The following is a 22,211-nucleotide window of genomic DNA, read 5'->3' as shown; positions in this document are numbered from 1 at the left end:
AAACAGAGGTGCATACGTTTTCTTAGTATTTGCCTGCTTCTAACCAACTACCTTGGCCCCTAGGGATGGAAGCGGCTGGGTTACCAAATTTTCAAGGTGATCAGAATAGCTGTTTTTTTTTTGTTGCTGTTGTTTTTGTTTTTTTAAGGCAAAGCAAATGGTTTGACAGCTGGGGAAAGACATAAAATGTTTGTTAGGCTTAAACCCTCTGCTTCTGGTCCACAGCTCAGAGTCCTTGAATTGATATATTACTCAAACCTTGCAGATCATAACACATAACCTTGCAACTTGTAATCCTGTAGGGCTTTGGGGCTCTGATGATACTTCTAAAGAAAGCTAAAATCTATCTGCATGCAAACAGTTCTCTTTACTTTCCTACAGTTAATTGACAAAATTTAGTAATCAAATAGGGAGGCACATTATTTATTGTGAGCCAGTTAATTACCCTATCATATCTGGTTCTAAGAAAGGATCACATTCTTAAAGCAAACTATGATTACAGATTGTTCTCCTTTTCCTCACAATAAGGAATGAAAATCTCCTATAAGAGTTCTTGATTGTTTTGTAAATACGACTAACAATTAATTATCAAATACGTACGTTGCTTGTACAAGAAAAAAAATGATGAGTAATATACCTAAGGTCTCTCAACTCTCGTTTCTTTTCTAGTTTTTCTATGCATCTGTTTTATATGTGGATGAAACTGCACCATAAATTCTGATTTTTGTCCTTTCCCTCTAACATTAAGCATTCTGTTATGCTATACTCTCTTCCTGAATAGCACTTTTAATGTCTTTAAATAGTCCACCACATAGATATAGCTTTTATATATTTAACATTCTCCTATTGAAAGACACTTGGTGGATTTTCAAGGCCACAAATAACATTTCTGAGTCGAAATCTATTTCTGAATCTGAATTCTTTTTTTAGGAAAAATTTCCAGCGTATTCCAGGAGATGCTCAAATGACTGCTTCAAAGAACATGAACATTTAGTAGGCTCTCGATAGGACTGCAAATGACTGTGTCTTCAGCTGTTGGTGGGAAGGATCCTGTGGAAATTTCCCTGTGACTGTGCTCTGTCTACACTCAAAGTTTTCCCTGGATTCTCATTGTTTTGAGCTAAAGTCTAAATATTGTCTCGAGAGTTTCCAGACCACTGGCCAATGGCCTGGGGTTCCACAGTCCATTGTAGTGAAGGCAGGGCCCTGAGTGTGGGTTGTCAACCGCCGAAACAGCTTTTGTCACCACTGCCGCAGCCTACGTGGATCCTGCCCACCTCGCAGGGAAGGCGGGAGGCTGAGTTCTGAAGAAGCTGCAGGCTGTAAGTTGGCAGGAAGGCAGAGTAGGGGCAGCTCAACAGGACTGTAAAAGGAGCTTTGGCAGTTGCACTGAGCAAGATGGCAAGGAGATAGAGGACGTTAACATAATAATGATCACATCAACCACACTAATAAGTTTGTTACAAACAGAGGCATAATTACACTCAAAGTGCTGGCTTTTGAATTTGGGGTTCTATGAGAAAATTCGAGAGCCTTGGGGGTGCAGGATTAAGGTGGTGCAGAGGTCATAAATTGCAATGCTTGGTTTGAGGTCCTAGACTATAAAATCACCATTGGATACAGAACACCCCTATCTTTTGAAATATATATCAGAGCAGATATTCTAATTAGGCAGAAACCACTCTGTTTTAGATAATTAGGCAGAAACTATTCGGGAGTGAATGAAGTCTTTGTTATAAAGCCAAGTAGAGGAAAATAAATTTCAGGCATGTGGAATCGATATTCTTAAAAAGGAGATGGCCGACTGTTTTATTAATAGGTAAATCGTAATCTTTGGCTTTTGTGTATCTGTGTATTAGGAACCCCACCCTTACATCTTACAATTCTTTCTTATCTTCAAATTCACCCCAGGGTAATTATTTGCCCATGGTAGAAACTCAATACATATTTGCTGAATTTTAATTGAAGGTATGTTTTTCTTTCTATGAGTATTTGAATTGGGGATTTTTTCCGTGTCTTTGAAGTGAGACCTGTCTGTGTTAATGGACTAGGTTCACGTTCCCCTGTTGTTTCTGTAACTCTATTAACCAAGTTTTCCAGGGGTGGGAGAAGGGTACAGCTCAATGGTAGAGCGGGTGCTTAGCATGCACAAGATCCTGGGTTCAATCACCAGCACCTCCGTTAAAACAGAGAAAGTTCAAGAATTTTCCTTCCGAAGGAGGAAGGAGATGGACTGTCCATTTCCTCTGCCATTTAGGTGGTATCGAGGTCCCACCAGAATCTTTGCACTCGCTGTTTCCTTTGTCTGGGAGGCTTGGCTGTCCTGCCAGCCCCCTCCTCTTGGCGGGTCCAGCTGGAAGGGTCCTTCAGCAGAGAGACCAGTTCTGACCACACAGCTGACGCTGGTTCTGCCTCCCTGCACTTGACATTTTTGGTTATTTTTCTGTCTTAGATCTTTAGCCTGTTCACAGCATGCATTACAATTAAAACCATTTCATTGATTCATTTAGGTTAAAAATGTCAGTATTTTTCAAACTTTTAAAACTCGTAACACGAAATGTCTGATTTATACCCTGGCATATACATACAACTGGAATGACAGTTTGATGAACTAACACATTTAAGAGCTACAGTGGAACAAGGTCCACTTTCTTCATTCTATTCTAGCTTGTTCTTTAAAGAAACAATCATGAAAGACGTTTGTGACCAACTAAATTGATCTCATAATCCAATAACAGGGTTCAACCCAAAATCTGAACTGTTGGATTATTTGCTTTCTGTCTCTTTCCTCTGACTACAGAAAAAGTATGCTCCATGAGGTCAGAGAATAAATATTTGTCTTACTCACTTTTATATGGTTGACACTCCATAAATATTTTTAAACAAATCAATACATGAAAAAAGAATAAATAAAGTCTTACTAAATTTATCTTCCTTATTTTGGCATACTTGACTCTTTAAAAATAATTATTTAAGTGAAAGCTTCCTTTCTAATAAGATGATTTTTGAAATCCAACCTAACGTTTGGGAACCCAATAGGTATTTCGTAAAGATGTCAATATCACTGAGTTGCTCCGCAATCCCAGAATTTGAAAAAGCACTTGAAGAATAGAAGTTTTATTGGAACTTTTGTAATTTGTAAGATGTGTTATAAAGCCGCTGTTTAAATAGATCAGAAAACTCCAGCCCCTTATTTAGTACTGTTCTGGATGGAGAAGGGATGAGTCAATAAACAAGTGACAAGAGAAGCTACAGAGGAAAACAGAGGGAAGGTCTCCCTTACAGACACCTGCCTCTGCTTCCCAAATGCTGCAGGGTGCTGGACAGCGAGCCTGCTGCCCTGAATGAAAGCTCTGTATCACGTTTCTAGTCTACCTGCAGAAAGTTTTTCCATGTGCCTATTTAAAATCTCTCTTTGTCAATCTGATACCCAATCACGCTACTATTGTTCGATCTTTGGTAACTAAGGAAAAAAGAATTCCGTTCCAGAGTAACAAACTTTTCATGTTATTTAAAAATTGTTGGTTTCTGTAAGAATTTTCCATGATAGAGAACTATGTATCAACAATCTTTGCAGAAATGAAATAGAAATGAAATAATGTCCTTTCACTTCCTTTCTCAAAAGGGAAAGCAAAATGGAAGAGAGATCTTCCCTCATCCAAAAATTTTTTTTAATGTAAATAACTATTTCTGGTGAAACTTTAGTGAACATTCGTTTGCTCTAGAGCAGTGCTTTTCAAACTTCAGCGTCTCTCAGTATCACCTGGCCTGCTTCTTAAACGCAGGTGACTAGCCCCGCACCTAGAGTCTCTTTCTCCCAGAAATCTGCATTTATAATAGGTTTTCACATGATGTTGATGCTCTGGTCTGAGCACAATGTTTTGAGAAACACTGCCCTGAACAATGATTCTCAACTGGGGCAATTTGGTCCCCACCTCCGTGGACATGTGGCGATGTCTGAAGACACGTTTGATTGTCATGATTGGGTCTCTACTGGCATCGAGGAAGTGAAGCCAGGATGCTGCTAACTATCTTACAATGCACGAGACAGCCCCCAGCAGCAAAGAATTATCCGGCCCCAAGTATCCATAATGCTGAGGATGAGAAACCTAGCTGTACAGGAACTCGCTTTCTCACGGAAACACATTTAATACGAGTTTAAATAACAGGTAAAACAAGAGCTACTCATTTCAGAAGGCTTCAACTAAAGTGGGATGATGTCACAGAAATTAAAGTAATTGGATGGAGTCTCAGGAAGGTACCTACTGTCATCTTCCTCTGTGTCTGTCTGCCTCTCTCACATTCACATGTCCGTGAAGCTTATAAAACACCTGACAGTCCAGACATTTACTCATCCAAAATGTAAATGAGACCTGAGTAGGGCCAAAGAGGGATGTGAAGCCAAAGGGGATGAGGAAACACTTTTATCCCCCAGGGGGCTGCAATCACCTTGTCCAAAGCAGGTAAGATTCCCGACGCACCTTGATGGTGGAAAGTATCAACACAGGTGTCACAGAATAATGGCGTTGGAAAGAACCCTGCTGTTATGTAGCCGACTCAGTCTTTCTCTTTAATATTGTTTATTGATGACAGAAGAATTGCTTGGTGTCTCGGCCAGGGCTTAAGCAACATTAAGGAGGAGGCAATGATTCTCTGAGGAAAATTCTCGTCGCTTCTCTCCACCTTTCATAGACTTCCCACCATCTATTTTCAGAATTTACAGAGCCCACATAGCAAAGAAAACATGCTCACACATTAAAAAAAAAAAAAAAAGAAGAAAGGTATCTACTCTCTAGTGTGACTTCTCCCCATCTTCTCCCGAGTCTCCTTTCACACCTGAGCCCATCTTAGCCAGCAGTGCCCTGGGAGAGGGTGCCCATGGTGGAAACACGGGGAAACATCCTTTTTGCTCCTGGAGATTATCTCCAAGTCTTTCAGATGATCCTTTCTACATCTCTCTTCTGAACTTTTCTCAGTTCTTCTTACCTCTCTGTTGCTTCACACCACCATCATCTCTCTTCTCGATTACAGAACAGCCTTCTGGTTACCCTGCTAACCTCTCATTTGCCCCTCTCTTCATGCTCTAGTCAGAGGGAGCTCTCTAAAACACACATCAGGGGATGTCACCCCGCTGCTTGAAACCTTTCATTTGCCACTGACAGGGAGGAAGAACTGAGGGTGACTTGGAAGGCTCTGGGTCCGCAGGCCACCGCTTCCCCCTCATATCTGGTTCCCCTCCCTCCTCTCCTCCTCCTTCTTATCATGGCACCACCATCAAGAATTTTTCTGGTTTCCATGAACATGCGATGCCATCCCTAAGTCCTTTCTCATGTGCTGTTTCCCCTGCCAAGAATATCGCTCCCTTGCCTCTGCCCTCTGTCCCACATCCACTGTGTCCAGCCTCAGCTAACATGGCTTTTTCCCTGGGAAGCTTTCCTTGCCCTCCCAAGTCAGAGTTAGGCAGCCCCCACCTTGGGTTCTCAGGGCATCTTGTAAAACTCCTCATTGTGATTATTTTCTGTTGTCATCGTCTGCGCCCCCTGGTAGCCTGAAAGGTCGGTCTCCACATCTCCTTATCTTATAGCATTGCAGCTCCAGGACTTGGCACACAGTAAACACTGGCCGTACTTTTTGGTGGGGATTTAATAAAATATATTATCCTGGGAAAGCATTTCATGAAGCTGGCGTGGGAGGTAAATTCTAAAATACACAAGGAGCCTTCCCCGGGGGTCCCTGAAATCAAACCACGCTGACATTTCCTACATCTATGCCCACGTTTGTGTGGCCAAATCATGACTAAATGAAGCTTTCTTGTGGATTGTGAGCTGATCTCTTTTTAGGGCCTTCAGTCACTTGCACATGCTTTTTTCTCTGTTGTACGTCTAACTGGATCACAGCATCGCAGAAGGCAGTGTGGCTGGACCACGGTGAGCTAAGGGGAGAGGGATGGGGGCGGGATCTGTGAGGCTGGGCCTCACAGGCTGTGGTGAGGAGCGAAGACCTCATTTTCTAGCTCAGTGGGAAAACTCCAAAGAGTTCAAATCGCAGGGGCGACTTGATCACTCTGCCTGCTTTACGGAAAACGGGTTTGAGGATGGGCCCCAAAGTGGAAGGAGCGAGTTGAGTTAAGAGGCTACTGATGCGTTTCAGGGGGATGATGGTGGCCTGGTTCCGGGTGATAGCAGTGGAGATGGTGAGAGCATGCAGGCTCCAGATACATTCTGGAGGTAGAAGACGCAGGAGTTGCTGAGAGTTTGGACGTAGGGGTGAGGGAAAGAGAAAACAAGGAGAGAAAGCAAGGATGACTTCTAGGTGTTTGGACTGAACACCCAGATGAATGATGCTGCCACACACTGAGATCGAAAGGCAGAAACTCCTACGAGTTTCCAAGACCCAGCTCAGTTCTCACCTCCTCCATGAAAGATGCCATCGACTTCAAATACAACCTTCCCTCTCTCCTCTCAGCGACTTGGGGAATCCTTGCCTGTACCACTCACCCCTGCAGGAGCGTGTGCTGAACTCCCAGCCTGGCCTATGGTCCTTGTAGGTGAGGGACAGCTCCGCCATCCCATCCAGCAGCACCAGGAACAGAGCTCTGGATGTAGCAGGTGCACCACACCAATTTGCTCCTTGGTGAATTAAACATGATTCACATCGCAGCAAATACTCTGGACCAGTTCCCTGGAGCCGCCAGCTGCTAAGAATATCCTGCCTCCCATGGGACTAAATGTTCCTATCCTCTCGTTCACACCCCACTGGATGTTTTAAGATGCCCATTACCAAAGCGCTTTGAAAAAACTCTGTTCTTTTCTAGAATCTCAAAGATAGGCATTTAACAGCTATGACAGACTCTGTGATGGTTTAGTATTATCACTTTTCACCCGATGTACAGTTGCTTTTCTTTCCCATTATTAAGTGTTACCTAAAATTGCAACCTCATTTCCTCTTCTATGAAATAGAAATTCAGGATAAGTTTCTTATTGAAAACTCTTTGAAATACCTCAAGTACCTTTCATTTTCTACAACGTTCATTCACACTTGGGTTAGAGTGCTTTCTTTTTTTTTTTTTTTTAATTTGAAGATACCATAATACCACCTTTCAATTCATCTGAAAAGTTTTTTTTAAAAAAATATAAATCTGGTACATGTTTGGAGCTAGACATTTCTGGTTACTTCCCACACAAAGCGAGAATGCGGTCCCGCGTATTCTTAACAGTGAAGAAGGAACATAATTATGAAGAACGTATGCACAGGAAGGAATTAAGCTTTCTCCTGCTCTTTCTTTCAACTCATAATCTTTGAGAATTACTTAGAAAAGTTCTTTTTGGCTCAGCATCCACTCTAGTACTGGGACAAGCATCTTATATACCCTTTGTCACTGAATGATCCCAACCACCCCGAGGCAGCTGTGACCTGCACTTCCCAGTGGAGTGAAGGGATAGTTAGCAGAATAAATAATTTGTCTGAGGATCCACATCTAAAAGCAGCACCGCCTGTATCCAGGCCCCGGTCTTGGTGAGTCTGAAGCTCCCCCGATCATTCACGCAGATTCCAGGGGTGGAGTAAATCCCCTGATGAAGAGCCTGGTTCCACTGCAGCACCTGCCAGACTCTCTAAGGATTCTTTCTTATATCAAACCAAATCCTGAAATTTCCATTCACTGTCAGTCCTACTGTTGGAAATGGGAGTTCTTTCATAAGGTTCCAGGAAATCCTCAATATTAGGTGCCAGTTTTGTGTTTATCTAAGTGCACTTTCTGGGAAGAAAGCCTACGTGTTTTTTTTTTTTTTTTTTTTTAAATCAGATTGTCAAAGAGGTCTGTCCTTCCCTTCCCCAAAGGATAAAACCCTTTTCCTCGGGGAAGAGAGAAGAGGCAGTCTCCTCACTCTGGTCGTCCTCCTTCTACCCAAAACAGCTGTGATCCCTTCTGCAGCCCTTTCTTTCCAGACTGAACACCCCCAGGCCTTCCCACCTTTCCTGTGGAACATGGAGCATCTCCAAAGCCGCACCTTCCCTGGACCACTCTCTGTTCCCTCAGATATGCCACTTGGGGGAACTCAGTGCCCCTCCAAGTATGGCCCTAGAAACTGACTACAACTGTGCATTCACACATGCATTCAATCTTCTAGTTAAGATCATTTTTCTTTTACAAATCTCCTTAAAATTTTTAATGTTTAGAAAACACAGCAGTATAATCTATATCCTTTTATTAACCTCTTTACCCGTCAATCCTCCACCAAGAAAGCCTGAAATCCAGGGCTTATATTTTCTTTGCCTTGTCTTTTAACTTCAAGAGAAATGAGAAATCTTGGAAAAGCACATTTGTGGAATCTCACCCTTAGCAATGATATATTAGACTTTTCAGCTAAGTTGGCCACTGGAAGCCCACACCCTGAAGATGGACAAGCCTTGACCCACACATAGGAATGGAAACAAAACCCTCTTCAGCATCCACACGGAGGGCGTCACGGTGACACTTACCCTGCTCTTCTACCGGCTGTCAGGACCTGCTGACATTTCCACACCCTCGGCATAATCTGCTCCTACTCTGCTCCCAAGCCAGGAGGAAGGAAGGCTTTCTAAGCAGATAAACTGCTCAGAACCCACAGCCACATCCCACACTTATGTGGCTGAGAGATCCCAATTAGACGCCCTTGAAATGCATCTCAGATGCCAGTGCCGACCGACGCTGAGCTGGCGTCATGACTGCATGGGTTTTGCCACATAACACTCCCCCCGGACAGACAGCTCATGACTTGGGGCTGTTCTCCGCACCTGGGATTCCACACCATGCCTCCATCCTGCTACCAGGAGCCAGGCTTGCAGAGGAAGATGAGCAAGGCTTGTGGTAACCTAAGCCCCGGGTGAAATGAGACTCCTATAACACCAGGAGGCTGCCTGGACAGCTAACACCTGACATGCTACCTTATCCACGTCCCTGGGCCGCTGCTGTGACCATGAGACCCTCTACCCCCCTCCCCACTCCAATCCACCGCCAGCCGGCGCAGCCTGATCAGCAGGACTGCTAATCCACTAATGATGCTGCTTTTACCTGGCAAAGGGGACAAGAAAAATGTGGTTCGAAATAAGGCTTGTGATTCCCGAATATCTGAGGCTTCCTTGGGTTGGAAGCCATCGAGATTCAGGCTTGTGAGGCTGAATTTCCAATGACCTTTTTTTTCTTTAAAAAAAATGAAAAGCATTATTCTGAAAATGTCCCATACTGCTGCACTTGTTTGCTGCTGGGGTGCTGAGCAATGAATTTAATTTGCTTTCTTGCACTCTTCAGAGAACATGTTTCTGCTGGTGTGTAAAGTCTAGAAGCTGTCTGCATGCCAAGGCAATGCCCCTTAAATGAAGTCTTACATAAGCCTGACAAATTATCTGTGGATAGAAGGAATCTCCATGGGCTATCACAGAGCCATGACAGCAACTGCCAGGGAGCCACCAAAACAAAAGCCGGCCGAGAAAATTCTTCCAAAAGCCTCAACCGTATGTGGACTTTGCCACTAACATTTTACCATGAGATATTATTATTATTATTATTATTATTATTATTATTATTATTTGAATTGAAGTATAGTTGATTTACAATGTTGTGTTATTTTCTGGTGTTCAATTATGCATATATATATATATATAATTTTTAAATTCTTATTTTTATTGAAGTGTAGTTGATTTACAATGTTAGTTTCAGGTGTACAGCAAAGCAATTTAGTTACACGTATACATACATACACATATATATATTTTCAGATTCTTTCCATTAGAGCTCATTACAAGAAGTTGAATGTAGTTCCCTGTGCTATACAGTAGGTCCTTGTTGTTTGCCTATTTTATACATGGTAATGTGTATCTGTTAATCCCAAACTCCTGATCTATCCCTCACTGCCTCCCCCTACCCTGACCACAGTTTGTTTTCTATGTCTGTGACTCTATCTCTGGTTTGTAAATAAAATGTGTATCTTTTTATATATATTCTTTTTCATCATAGGCTATTACAATATCTGAAGTAAGGCAGAAAGAGAATGACAAATACCATGAAATACTTTAAAGGTACTGACATGTTTTCTGTTTTTTCCCTTTCTTCCGTGCTTTCCCCTTCTTTCCCCCCTCCTCCCTTCCTTTTGGCAAACATCACTCTCTCTCTCTCTCTTCCTTTCTTCCTCCTCCCCTCCCTTGCTCTCACCTGTCCCCTCCCCTCTCATGTCCCCTCTCTGCATGTTTATAGTTCACATGCCATAATTTATTGTCAACTTCTCCACCTACACCATCTTCCTAGATTCCAGATGCCCCGAACGGCTAGCTTTCTTCCTATGCTGGGTTACAGCAGTGACAAGTCTCCGTCAGCTCTCTTCTCTATGCAACACCGCAGTGGCGTCCCAGTGGGTACCAGATGAAGCCCAGCTCTCCGGTCTGCAAACGGGACCCTCCGCCCCCGCCCCCACTGCAGCTCCTCCGCCAGCCCCGCCCGCAGCGCCTCGGGAGCCCGTGCTCCTTAACGCCCCCCACCCCCGGCACACCTGACCCCTCCAGACACCTTCCCCTCTCGGGCCTCGGACAGCTGCCCCTCCTGTTCACACCTTCACACGGGAGCCGAGCCTGTGTTTGAGACCCAAGCCCTCCCGCTCCCTTCCCCAGGCTTCGTTACTGCCTCCCTCCTCCTGGAGTTAACACTGCATGGCAAACTGTTTTTTTTATTTCCCCTTGTTTCCTCAAATAGGTTAAGAGTTCCTGGGGCAAAGGTGCTGCTGACTCACCCACCCGGCAGTTGCTCAACAAATGTTTGCTGAATGAACTTTGTTTCTTTGAGCTTCTCCTCGCTATGTCACGCGGAAGAAGCCGCCGCACGGTGGTCACCAGAACGAATGTGCGGGTTCGAATCCCGCCTGTGACTTGAGCGCGTCACCAAACCTCTTACTGCCTCAGTTCCCATCTGTGGGTGGAGATACTACGCTCCGGCTCTGGCGTGGTGGTGAGGATTAAATGAGCTGCTGTGTGTCATGTAGAGGATACCGCCTGGAACGCGGGAGGGCATACATGTTACATGAGAGTTTGTTAAATACAGCGGAGGTGATTCTGATACCCTACGTGCTCCTCGGCTGTGCTTGACCGAGAAGGTTTTGGACGTTATCAGGACTGACTTCGTTTGGATGAGAAGATCCTTGATTAGGAATGTAAATGTCTCACTCCCTCAAACAAAAAGACAGATGTTAACCCCTAGAATAAAATTCCAGTCCGCAGGAAAACTAAAAGTGGGCATATGCCACACTCAGGGCTCTTGCACGGGCTGGGGAGTTGGGTCTGGAAGGCACATCCAAAAACAAAAACAAAAACAAAAACAAAAGACTACCAGTGGAGAAAATACAATAGTTAGGCTATCACATATGAGAACGCAGACATTCGTTGCAAACTGTTTAACAGAAAATGTGTTCGGGTCCAGGTAAGAAGTTTGAAACAAGTCAAACATCATGCAATTTAACTTCAAAAGATGAGTGGAAGTCCCAACTCAGAGACAACAGCCAAAGGGAAGCATTTTTGCTTGTACGTAAACTGAGAAGGAGAGTCTCTGGGATGAAATTCTGCAAAATATATCTTCACCTAAGTACACCCTCCATGGTCTTGGCTGCATCTCCTGCCAATGTCCTTCCACACAAGCCTTACACTCTAGCTGCACTGACAATCCTGGGGACCCAGACAGAGGCTCACCTCCACGCCTTTGCATTGTAGGTACCTGGCCTGGGATACCCTCCGTCTGCTTTCTGAAACACTCACTTGGGTTCTCACTCTTCCTGGGAAGACTTTGCTCTTTTCAAGCACCTTTACTCTGGGCTTCAAGATCCTTGAACAGACACATGTCTCAAAGCACTCATTCCTCATGACACTAGTCTGCTCACTTGTTCTCTCCCTCACTAGACTGTGAGACGTTCAAGAGAGGGACTGTACTGAGGTCCCTCCCCATTGCTTCCTCAAAGCTCAGCATAGCTCTCGGAATAAAGTCAGTGCTCCATAATGGTTCGTTGGGTACTTATGGAACAGGCAGACTGCCCTGTGTCTTTCGGGGCAAACTCATTGCCTGGTGCATATGGCAGCAATGTGGGGTGTCCACTGGGCACTATTGATCAGGGCTGTATCCTGGGGATACCACACAAGGGGTGAGGCTGAGGGATTTCTACATTGGACAAAGTTGGAATGATGCACAGTTCGGCATCGTGTCTCTCAGGAAAGAGAAATAGTTAGGATTCCTGAAAAGGGTTAATAACTATAACATGGGTGGTAGATGGAGCTAAGAATTTAAAAGCTTCATCACGAACTTCAATACTTTTTATGACTCATTTGTTTTAGGTGAAAATGCACCTTAAAGCCACAATGAGACACCATTAGACACCCATCAGAATTACTAAATTAAAAAGACTGACATTACCAAGTGTTGGAGAGGCTATGGAGCAACTAGAAATCTTATGTGCTGCTGGTGGTACAACCAGTCTATACAACCACCTTGGGAAGTTGTTGGGAAGTTCCTAGTAAATATGCACCTACCCTACGACCTAGCATTTCTACTCCTGGGTATTATCCAAGAGAAATACATATGCTCATCAAAACTGGAAACAACCCAAATGCCTACCAACTCGAGAATGAATTAAAAAATTGTAGTATATTCACATAACCAATGCTACTCAGCAATAAAAAAGAATAACATATTGATACCCAGAACAATATGTGTGAATGTCTCAATTCAGCAAAAAGTGTCAAATACAAAAGAGTGTTTATGTAATTTCATGTATAAGAAGTTGAAGTGGAATAGGTAAAAAAATGAATCAATGCTGATGGAAATCAGAACAGTAGTAAACCCTGAGGTAAGAGTCATGTACTGATGGGGGAGCAAGGGAGGCATGAGAGAACATTCTGGGGCGTGGAAATGATCTGTGTTCCCTTCTGAGTGGTGGTTACATGGGTGAACATCTATTTAAAAACTCATCAAGTCTACATACATTATTAGTATATGCATTGATATCTCACTAAAAAGTTGTAAGTGGATTGACATATCGATGACAGCTCACCAGAAGCCTAAATGAATGTTAAGGGACAAAAACACTCTGTCATTCATACAATCTCAGACAATGGATTGGATGGACCCTCTTTGGTTCAGGGAAAGAGATCATCACTGAACAAACCCTAACAAACACCTCGGCTGAACTGGAGTGGCTGTGGAACAGAGAACTGGGGTGAATTCAATTTGTTCAAACAAGGGAGAGTGAGGCTGTGTCTTTCCCAGGAGATGGTACCTGGAGCATAACTCCTTTCGGGAGACGAGTAAATGAAGAGTTCAGCTGAACTCTCTATAATGGGATTTTTGCAGCAGGGACCTTTTCTCAAACATAAACCTTCAATCATGTCATTTCCTTGGGGGAACACCGTGTGAAAGTCATTTTAAACAGAAAAGTTACAACTCTCTGGAGAGTGTAAGCATGCTAAATCCCCAAAAAGGGGAAATAAAGCCTTTCTCTAAAGTCTTTTTGCAAAGATTTGCAAGGATGTGAGATGAGCCAAAAGTGGTCAACAACCTGCAGTCCTTGACACCTGCTATGTCTGCCTACCTGTCCGACCAAATAGAAATACGTGCCCCAGGAAAACTCATTTTCTCCTCATTACCAAACAGGGTCTTGGCCCCAACCCCGAGTTGAACTTGACACCATGTGGTGAACTAGAGAATTCCCACTTTTTTTTTTTTTAGCATTTCTCAACTGGGGTGTTTCAGCATTTGGGGCAGGACAGGTCCTTGGGTGCAGAGCTGTCCCTTGTACTGAAGCCCTAAAGGCATCACAGCACCCACTTCATTGTGAGGTCAACAAAATGCACAAAGGCAGTTCCTGACGAAGAAGCTGGTGTTCTGGCTGAAGACTTAACTGGCATCTTGTTGACCTAGTCCACCCTGCATAAGTGTTCTGATTGGTGTATCGAGTGTTAAATAAAATAATAATAACAGTAATAATAATAATAAATGAGTCAACATTTGGAAAAACAGGGCATTTCACTCAAAAGTTCAAATTTCCAGTTCCTTGAGAAATGACTCATTTAAGTCACCTGCCCAGCTTTTGCTGACAGTTGAATTTGTAGCCTGGGCTTGAGGTCTGTGCTGCAGGAGGTCAAGTGGCCAGTTACTGGCTGCTTCTTCCATCTGTCCACCTGGCCTCACCAAATGGACTGTGATGCGGGAAGCCAGCAAAGATGGTGAGAGGAAAAGCCCATGGATTGAAGGCCTAGAGCAGACTCATCTGAGCCATCCCCCCCGGGTCTCCTTCCTTCATCCCCACATTTCCAGCCCTATTTCTCCCAGGAAGACCGAGTTTAAGATCTACCTCCTGGCAAATAGAGTCAGGGAAGAAAATTCATCAGCAGAGGCAAAAAAAATCACAATTCTATTGTCCATGAACCATGCCAAAGAGAGTGACTCTGCCCAATTTTATGCTGCCAACCCTTATGCACTGCACAGACTTAACAGCTCAATCAGTTACGTTACTATAATAATCCAGTAGTGTGCTCTGTTTCATCCCTGCACCCTCCCAGAGCAAGCTTTAGAGCAAGTGTTCTCCATCCGGTCTTCATACCCCTAAGTAGTGTGTCCCAAAGAGTGATAGGAAAGATGAATTTAGGAGGTAGGTCTATGGATGAACAATCAAAGCAAATTAATAGTTAAATATTTTTTACAGATAACTTTTACTTTTGGCAAATGGCACAGTTTTTGTCTACAGAAATGATTTAAAATTTTCTTTTTAAATAATTTATGTAACCCTCAAAGGTCAACATTAAGTAAAATTATGAGATTAGTGATGGAATTATGGCAGTTTGGGTTTATTTTATGACAGGAGGTCCACGGTAGCTTCAAGGAGTTCATGAGTCCCCTGAAAGTTTATGGGGAATGTGTGCTGGTGTGAATTTTTCTGGAAGAAGACCATAGTTGTCATCAGGTTCTCCTAAGCCACTAGCCACATGTGGCTGTTGAGCACTTGACATGTGGCTGGTTTGAAGTGAGAAGTGCTGTCAGTGTACAATATACACAGGATTCCAAAGACTTTGCATGAAAAAGAGAATGTAAAATATATCAATGATTTTTAAAATTTTTATGATTTTATTTCTAAAATTGAAGTATAGTTAATTTACAATGTTGTGTTAGTTTCAGGTGTATAGCAAAGTGATTCAGTTATATATACTTTTCAGATTCTTTTCCATTATAGGTTATTACAAGATATTGAATATAGCTCCCTGTGCTATACAGTAGGACCTTGTTGTTTATCTCTTTTATATATAGTAGTGTGTATATGTTAATCTCAAGCTCCTAATTTATCCCTCCCTCCAACCTATTTTCTCCTTTGGTAACCATAAGTTTGTTTTCTATGTCTGTGTGTCTATTTCTGTTTTGTAAATAAATTCATTTGTATCATTTTTTTCAGACTCCACATATAAGTGATATCATATGATATTTGTCTTTGTGTGACTTGATTTTTAGATTTGTTCCTTGTTGGAATGCTATTTTGGCTATTGAATTGTATAAAATGTAATATTAAAATACATTTCACTTGTTCTTCTTTTTTGGTGTGGCTACTAGAAAAATTTAAATTCCATATGTGCTTGCATGCGGGACATATTTTTAGTGGACAAAACTGGGTTACAGCATAGGGGCAGGGAAAAAAATCTCAGAAGTCTATGAGAAATTACAACTATGAATATATTTTAGAGTATATTTATAAAGTAAAAAACTAGAGATGAATTTGGAGAAAAAAATGAGCTTTTATAAAATACTGGTTTAGACAGAAACAATGATATAGGTATAAATTTCACTTTGTCCTCTTAATCACTTAGCTAGGAAAGGAAACCCATATTAGAAGCTTAAACCCTTTTATCTTTTCAAATCAAAACCATAGTTTTCAAAGGTTCAAACAAAGGATTTTAAAAAGTTCATGGGAAAAGTAGGTAAATGAGTTAAGTATCATTTTTTACTAATCTAATCTACATGCACCAAATAACAAAGAGTTTATTGTATTTGCCTTGGGCCAGGGCCAGCTCCCACCTCTGTCTTGCGACCCCTCCTAGAGGTAATTAAAGTGTGTAAAGTCTTTTAGAGTAACTGTTGAAGCTCCTTTTTTGCCTGAAGCTCCAGGAAGGCAGCTTTCTGCTCTGGGTCTTCAGACCTTGGGGACATCAGAATCTGGCCTCTGCTTTTCCTTTTGAGCTGAAAGCTAGCTGCTTCAAAATACTGTTGCCCAGGAACAAAGGAATATTATTGTCAGTTTTTTCTCTTCTATCATTATTATCAAGGTTTTGATTCATCTAGAACATTCTACCGAAAGACAATTTTTTTTTTGGCGGGGGAGGAGGTAATTAGGTTTATTTACTTCTAGAAGAGGTACTAGGGATTGAACTCAGTACCTTGTGCGTACTAGGCATGCACTCTACCATTTGAGCTATACCTTCCCCCTGAAAGACACTTATTATAAGAGTTTGTATTTTCTGAACAAATATCAGTATAGTCTCACATTCATTTGATTACATAGTCTTGCATATAATCTATTACAGAAAAGATCAAAGCCTTTAGCTCCATCTCTTTTTCCTAATACTCTGCCACCTTTTGCAATGCAAGCACTGTCTGTGTGCTATTTAATGGATCATTCCCAGGTACAGATATGGAACTCATCAGTGAATTTAGCCATAAGTACATTTTTCTTATGAGCATTGCGTTCATGCCCACTTGTCTCCCATTCACTCCACTTCCTACTCCCCCCAAATCTTTTAAAAGTCATGCTATTGGTGTCTAAGATTTCCACGAAATAATGCCATTCATTCGGATGAGCGTTAAGTGGCCCACAGATAAAGTTACCACTGTGTTTTCCTTAACAAGTTGCCTTGTCCCAACAAACTCAGGCCCCAGGCAACAGAAGTTCCTAAGCATATTTTTTGGATCCTGTTCTCTTTTTGTTTCCCGGGAACAGCATTTCTGCCCTTTATAACGACAACTGCTCCCCTAGCCAAGACAGGAGCTGGTAATGACTCTGTTTCGTTTTTAAATGTTCTTAGGGCAGCAGCAACAACAACCGCACAACGTGACTAGCCACGTGGGTTGCAAGAGCACTGAGGGGGGACTCAGCTTTCTCCCATTTTTCTGTGTGTAAGAATCCCCCGGGTATCTTGTTAAAGTGCAGATTCCGATTTACTAGGTCTAGAGAGGACCCTGAGCCTCTTCATCTCCAACCAGCTCCCAGGTGGTCCCAGTGGGATGGACCATAACCACACTTTGAGCAGCAAAGGAGTGCATTGCCAGGAAATCTTCCATCTCCAGGATTCAATAATCTACATGACCAGAGACCAAGAGCTGATATAAATAGGGGCAGATTCCCCTGAGGACCTCTGCTAGATTACTCTAGAAGTCATAGTACCAGCTGTGGAAATTTATCTAACTAGGAGGATTTAGAAATTAAGTCTGAGAGTCTGCCACCAACCCACTTCGGAATCTTGTAGTGGATCAACTTACTACCTAGTAGTTCTGTCAGACGTATATTTAGCTACTTCATTCCCAGAATCTCTCTACAAACGAGCCCCTCTCCACCCCAGCGGTACTGCTGATAATGCTGGGCGTGAAACCCATCCAAGTTTATTCAGTGACTAGTTACACAGAGTAGCTATCTTGAATCCTTATGCAAAGAAGAATTTTGCTAAATAAATATTTGCTATTCAATTTATCTGCTCTGCAAATACAAATGCTCCCATGTGAAGTTTGCTTAAAGTGGAACATATCTCTCTCATTCCATATCTGATAAGTATGAAAAAAGTAATTTATATTCACAGCAAACACAGAAATTTACGGATCCTTCCATCACATCAATTGTCTATCAATTCCAAGTAAGTACGTGTACTGCCAAGTATTTGTTGCTGATAATAAATTCCTTGGTGTAGTTAAATTCTAAAAAAAATGATGAGGTAGCCTGAGTGAAAGTCAAAATGAAACAAAAATATGATTTTTTAAATGGATGATTTTTTCCGCCTCTCTTGACTACAGGCAGATGATTTCTCGCTATATTAATTGAGTGTTTCACACAAACCATGTGCCAAACTCTGGCCAGGTGCTTACGGGGAGGGAGTAAGGAGTTAGAAGATAGATAATTCCAGCCTCTGCCCCAGCCAGGCTCGACCGAGTTGGGTGAGATAGGCATCTAACTAGGTGTTTATGACCTAATACTGCTATAAAATAGAGATATTTGCAAAATGCAATGCAGCTCTGAGTCCTAATGAAATGCGCTCTTGTATAGTCTATAGTTTTAAGGAAAAAAATTAGCATGCATGCATAGGTAACTTTTCAGCAGATTTTGGAATTTAAACTAATTTACTGCAAGAGTAGAAGGGAGTGAATGGTCCAGGTCATGGAAGTGGAACTTGATTTCTTTTTTTTTTTTTTTTGCACATTAGCAATGGGGTAAACTTTTATTTAAAGGGCCAGTGGGTCAAACACTGTTGCTCGAATAGCTCTGGTAAATGTAAAATGTAGTGGGCTTTGTCTCACATTAAAGTCCAAGTTTGTACTGCTGCAGTGGACCAAGTTTTAAGACATCCTCAACTCTTAGTAGGATTTATTCCACTTCCAAGTAAGTAAGTAATAATAACATTACTACTAAATAATAATAACTATAATTGCAGCTGAAGCTAACATTAATACAGTTCCTTAATCTGCCAGACACTCACTATTCTAGGCATTTTGCATATATTAACTCATTTAATCTTTATAGCAACCCTATGAGGTACTGTCTTCATTTTATGGCTGAGAAAACAGGCAAAAGAGGGTGAAATAATTTCCTCACAGTCACACAGTAAGTACGTAGCAAAACTAGGAGCTGAACCTGTGAAACCTGGTCCTGGAGCCACTTTGCCACTCAAGGTGTGGTCCGTGACCAGCATCATGGGCACCCCAGGGCTTTGTTAGGAGCACAGAGTCTCAAACCCTGCCTAGACGTCTTGATTCGGAATCGGCACTTTTAACAAGATTCCCAGTTGACTGCATGATCATTAAAACTTGAGACGAACTACTCTAAACCACCATAATATACAGCATCTGTTGATAAGGCCAACCCCCTACCATCTTCCAATTTAACATGAGCCCACATTCCGAAAGGTTTCTACCATCACTCTACCCATCTCAGTTACCTGTGGGCATCTGACCTGCCTCCGCTTCACCCCGTGGCCTGAGTCAAAAGTGGGTTCTTTCTAGAACAGATCTATTAGCACCAAATATTTCAGCTTCTTTAATGAAGATCTCAGGAGTCATAGACAGGAGTCACTTCACTTCTGCTATCTCTCTGGCCCTCTGTCCACTGTTGTTCATTCCTTCATTCATTCCCTCTCTTTCTGCCTCTCTCTCTGTCTCTGTCTCTGTCTTCTGTCTCTATCTTCCTCCTCTCCCTGGAGTCACGGCCAACTCTCCCCTTGCCTCCAGCAACACAGTTCCACTCTCACCCAGATCCCTTGGAGATTTATCTTTTTACTTCCAAGTGCACTGGTCAGAGCATTTCCCCAGATAAACACAGCTCCCTTCCTTAGAGGAATTCTGCTATTAGTTGTTACTAGACACAATTTTCCCATCTTCTTACAGTTACTTCCGTTCTACCTCCTTTTTTAAATTGTGGAATATGATATGCATACCAAAAACTGCATATGTATTAACTTTTTTGCCTTCAGCTTCTACACTCTTTTGAGTTTTAATGGAGAAAACAGTTGCTTTTCATTAATAGCACATTCAATAAAAATCTGAACCACATCATTTAGTAAAATGGCCACAATTAGCAGCTCACAGATCCAGGATACAAATGAACTGAGGCCAAGCTTAAATGAGAAAAGTAAAAGTCTCTGTTGGTTGCTAAAAGGCACATACTGACTCTCTGTTTCTTACTGCCAATCATCTGAAAATCGAGTAGGTTAACGCTCTTACAATAAGTATGCTCCAAAGTTGTGCCTACCTTACTGCAAAATATGCATTGCATTATTTCTGATTAAAGGAAAAATACAAAATATACCTGATCGTATTTTGGATGAAATGGGGACGTCTAGATAAGACGAATAAAAGGATAATTCCAGCAGCATCCTTTTCCGTCACGGTCTGTGTCTTAATCCACGCACTGTTTTTGGCTGTCTGTCTCTGATCTTCTTTCAGGCAGTAACAAGAAGTAGCAGAAGAGAAAGAAGTCAAATGTGTAATCTATCAGGTGAATTCTGTTATTTATGAATCACTGTCATAAAAGATTTGCTCAGAGAGAAAAGTTATGCTTCTTACTAAATGGTGGTCCCTAGACTGTGTGCGCTCATCACAGCTCCCTCTGACCCTGTTCTCACTGCACTGATAACTGAGGGCTGGCATGACACCTGTCATATCAAATGCTTTCCCTCAAAGGAAGAAAAACAGCCCTGAAAAAAGTGACGGGCCCATCCTCCAGTGATTGCTAATGGTTTCAAAAGAGCTGAGAGCATGCTGGCTGCTGCCTTTGGACGACGGGTCTAAATCTTACTATCCTTGCTAGATTTTCCTCACTGATTAATTTCAACTTTCAGATTATGTTAGTGCATCAGATATTTAAAGTAGAAATAAAAATGTTCAGACACGTATTAAACCATAATACAGCAACTGTCCAGAAATGAAAACACCCACTGCCTACAGCAACAACAAAAACATGAAAAAATCCGAAACCAACTATTAAATGTTGGAAATGAGTATTAAGACTCTTAAGCCTCCCGCTCCCTTTCTCCTCGTCTATAAAAGAAGTCAAATTCTGCTTATTCTTCTGGGCCTGATTCAAATTCTAGTCCCTTCAGTAAAGATTTCATAGGTCACTGCAACCACCATCACCTCTTTCAGTCCTTCTGTTTTGAATATGTAATCTGCCCCATTCATTTTGCCAAAAACATAAATACTGAATTGCTGAAATTATTGTTTACCTTTTCCTGTATATGTATGTTGACTCCCCAGTTAATTTTAAGTGTCTTTGGGGAAGTATAACTGGCGGTACTTTTTGCACCTGCAGTTGGCATAGCATGGTGCTCTGCATGGAGAAAAGCTTAATAAATATTTTACAATATATTTTCCCAAAGGGTGGTAGTAACTCACTATTCCACCTATTATTAACAGGAAGCACAGTCCCAAACCAGAAATTATTGTGCTTTGGTAGGATCTCCTAACATCCCAAGAAAAAGCTGTCTAATCAATGTGGTCCTCTTAAGTGGCTGGCATTAAAGGGATTCATGACATAAATCAGCACAACACAGAAATCAACAACTGCAAAACTTGTGTTTAAAGTAAGTGAGGTAGTTTGTACATTTTGTGAAAGAGGCGAACATTTTTTGATGAACAATTTTGTTCGTCCAAATAAATGTTAAAGGACCTTCCTCATTCTCTGACTTCTAATGGATGCATTTAGGGATTAAGAAATTTGAATATTGCTTCCAGTTCAACGAGAAACTTGTTATAAAACTGTTGGTAAATTCTAGGGGCAAAGGTTTAAAATATTCATTAGTAGATAATAGAATGGTCTAGTTTCCATCAAGCTGTTCTAGGTTCTCGTCACACCCTACTGTATGAATTTAAAATAGGATTATTTAAGGTAGACTTATAAACTAATGATACAGGATTAAAATAGTTTGAAAAATAAGATGAAATTGACAGTTTTGGGGAAAATACCTAGTTGGAGCCTCATCTCACACTATATATTCTAGTGAATGCCGGACCACGTAAAGAGTTCCTTTTAAGGAAACTAAAAACTCAAGAAAATACAGATTTGTTGGTCTCTCCACGGGGAAAATATTTAAGCATGAAAATAATGATAGCGACTGCAAAGAAAAGACTGAAATATTTATATGGATTATATTTTGAAACTCTAGGACAATAGATAAAAATATAAGGGCAGTCAATACTTATTTAACAGATATTTATTAAGTATATGCTATGTGCCAGGCATTATTCTAAGTGTTTAGGTATCTATCTATCTATCTATCTATCTATCTATCTATCTATCTATCTATCTATCTAAGAGACAAAAGTCTGTACATCCTTGCCATCAAGGAATTTACATTCCAGTGGATAGAAACTGACATTTAACAAAACAAATAAATTATATTATGTTCCTGGAGAATGTCACTCGAAGTGAAGTACGCCAGAAAGAGAAAGAAAAATACCATAT

At 41.7% G+C, this 22,211-nt stretch overlaps 1 protein-coding gene and 1 long non-coding RNA gene across 2 annotated transcripts in view; one reads left to right on the top strand and one right to left on the bottom strand.

The window, feature by feature from the left end:
- The window catches only part of THRB (thyroid hormone receptor beta), a 381,609-nt gene that overhangs the window by 189,280 nt on the left and 170,118 nt on the right, over window positions 1-22,211 (bottom strand).
- LOC116666363 lies at window positions 9,395-11,305 on the top strand. Its single transcript, XR_004323175.1, has 3 exons — window positions 9,395-9,492; window positions 9,995-10,056; window positions 10,283-11,305. It is a non-coding gene; the product is annotated as an uncharacterized LOC116666363 (long non-coding RNA).

The sequence above is a fragment of the Camelus ferus genome, chromosome 1 (assembly GCF_009834535.1).
Source record: "Camelus ferus isolate YT-003-E chromosome 1, BCGSAC_Cfer_1.0, whole genome shotgun sequence".
NCBI classification, from domain to species: Eukaryota; Metazoa; Chordata; class Mammalia; order Artiodactyla; family Camelidae; genus Camelus; species Camelus ferus.
Note: the sequence above shows the minus strand (reverse complement) of the source record. Positions and strands in the feature narration are given on the sequence as shown.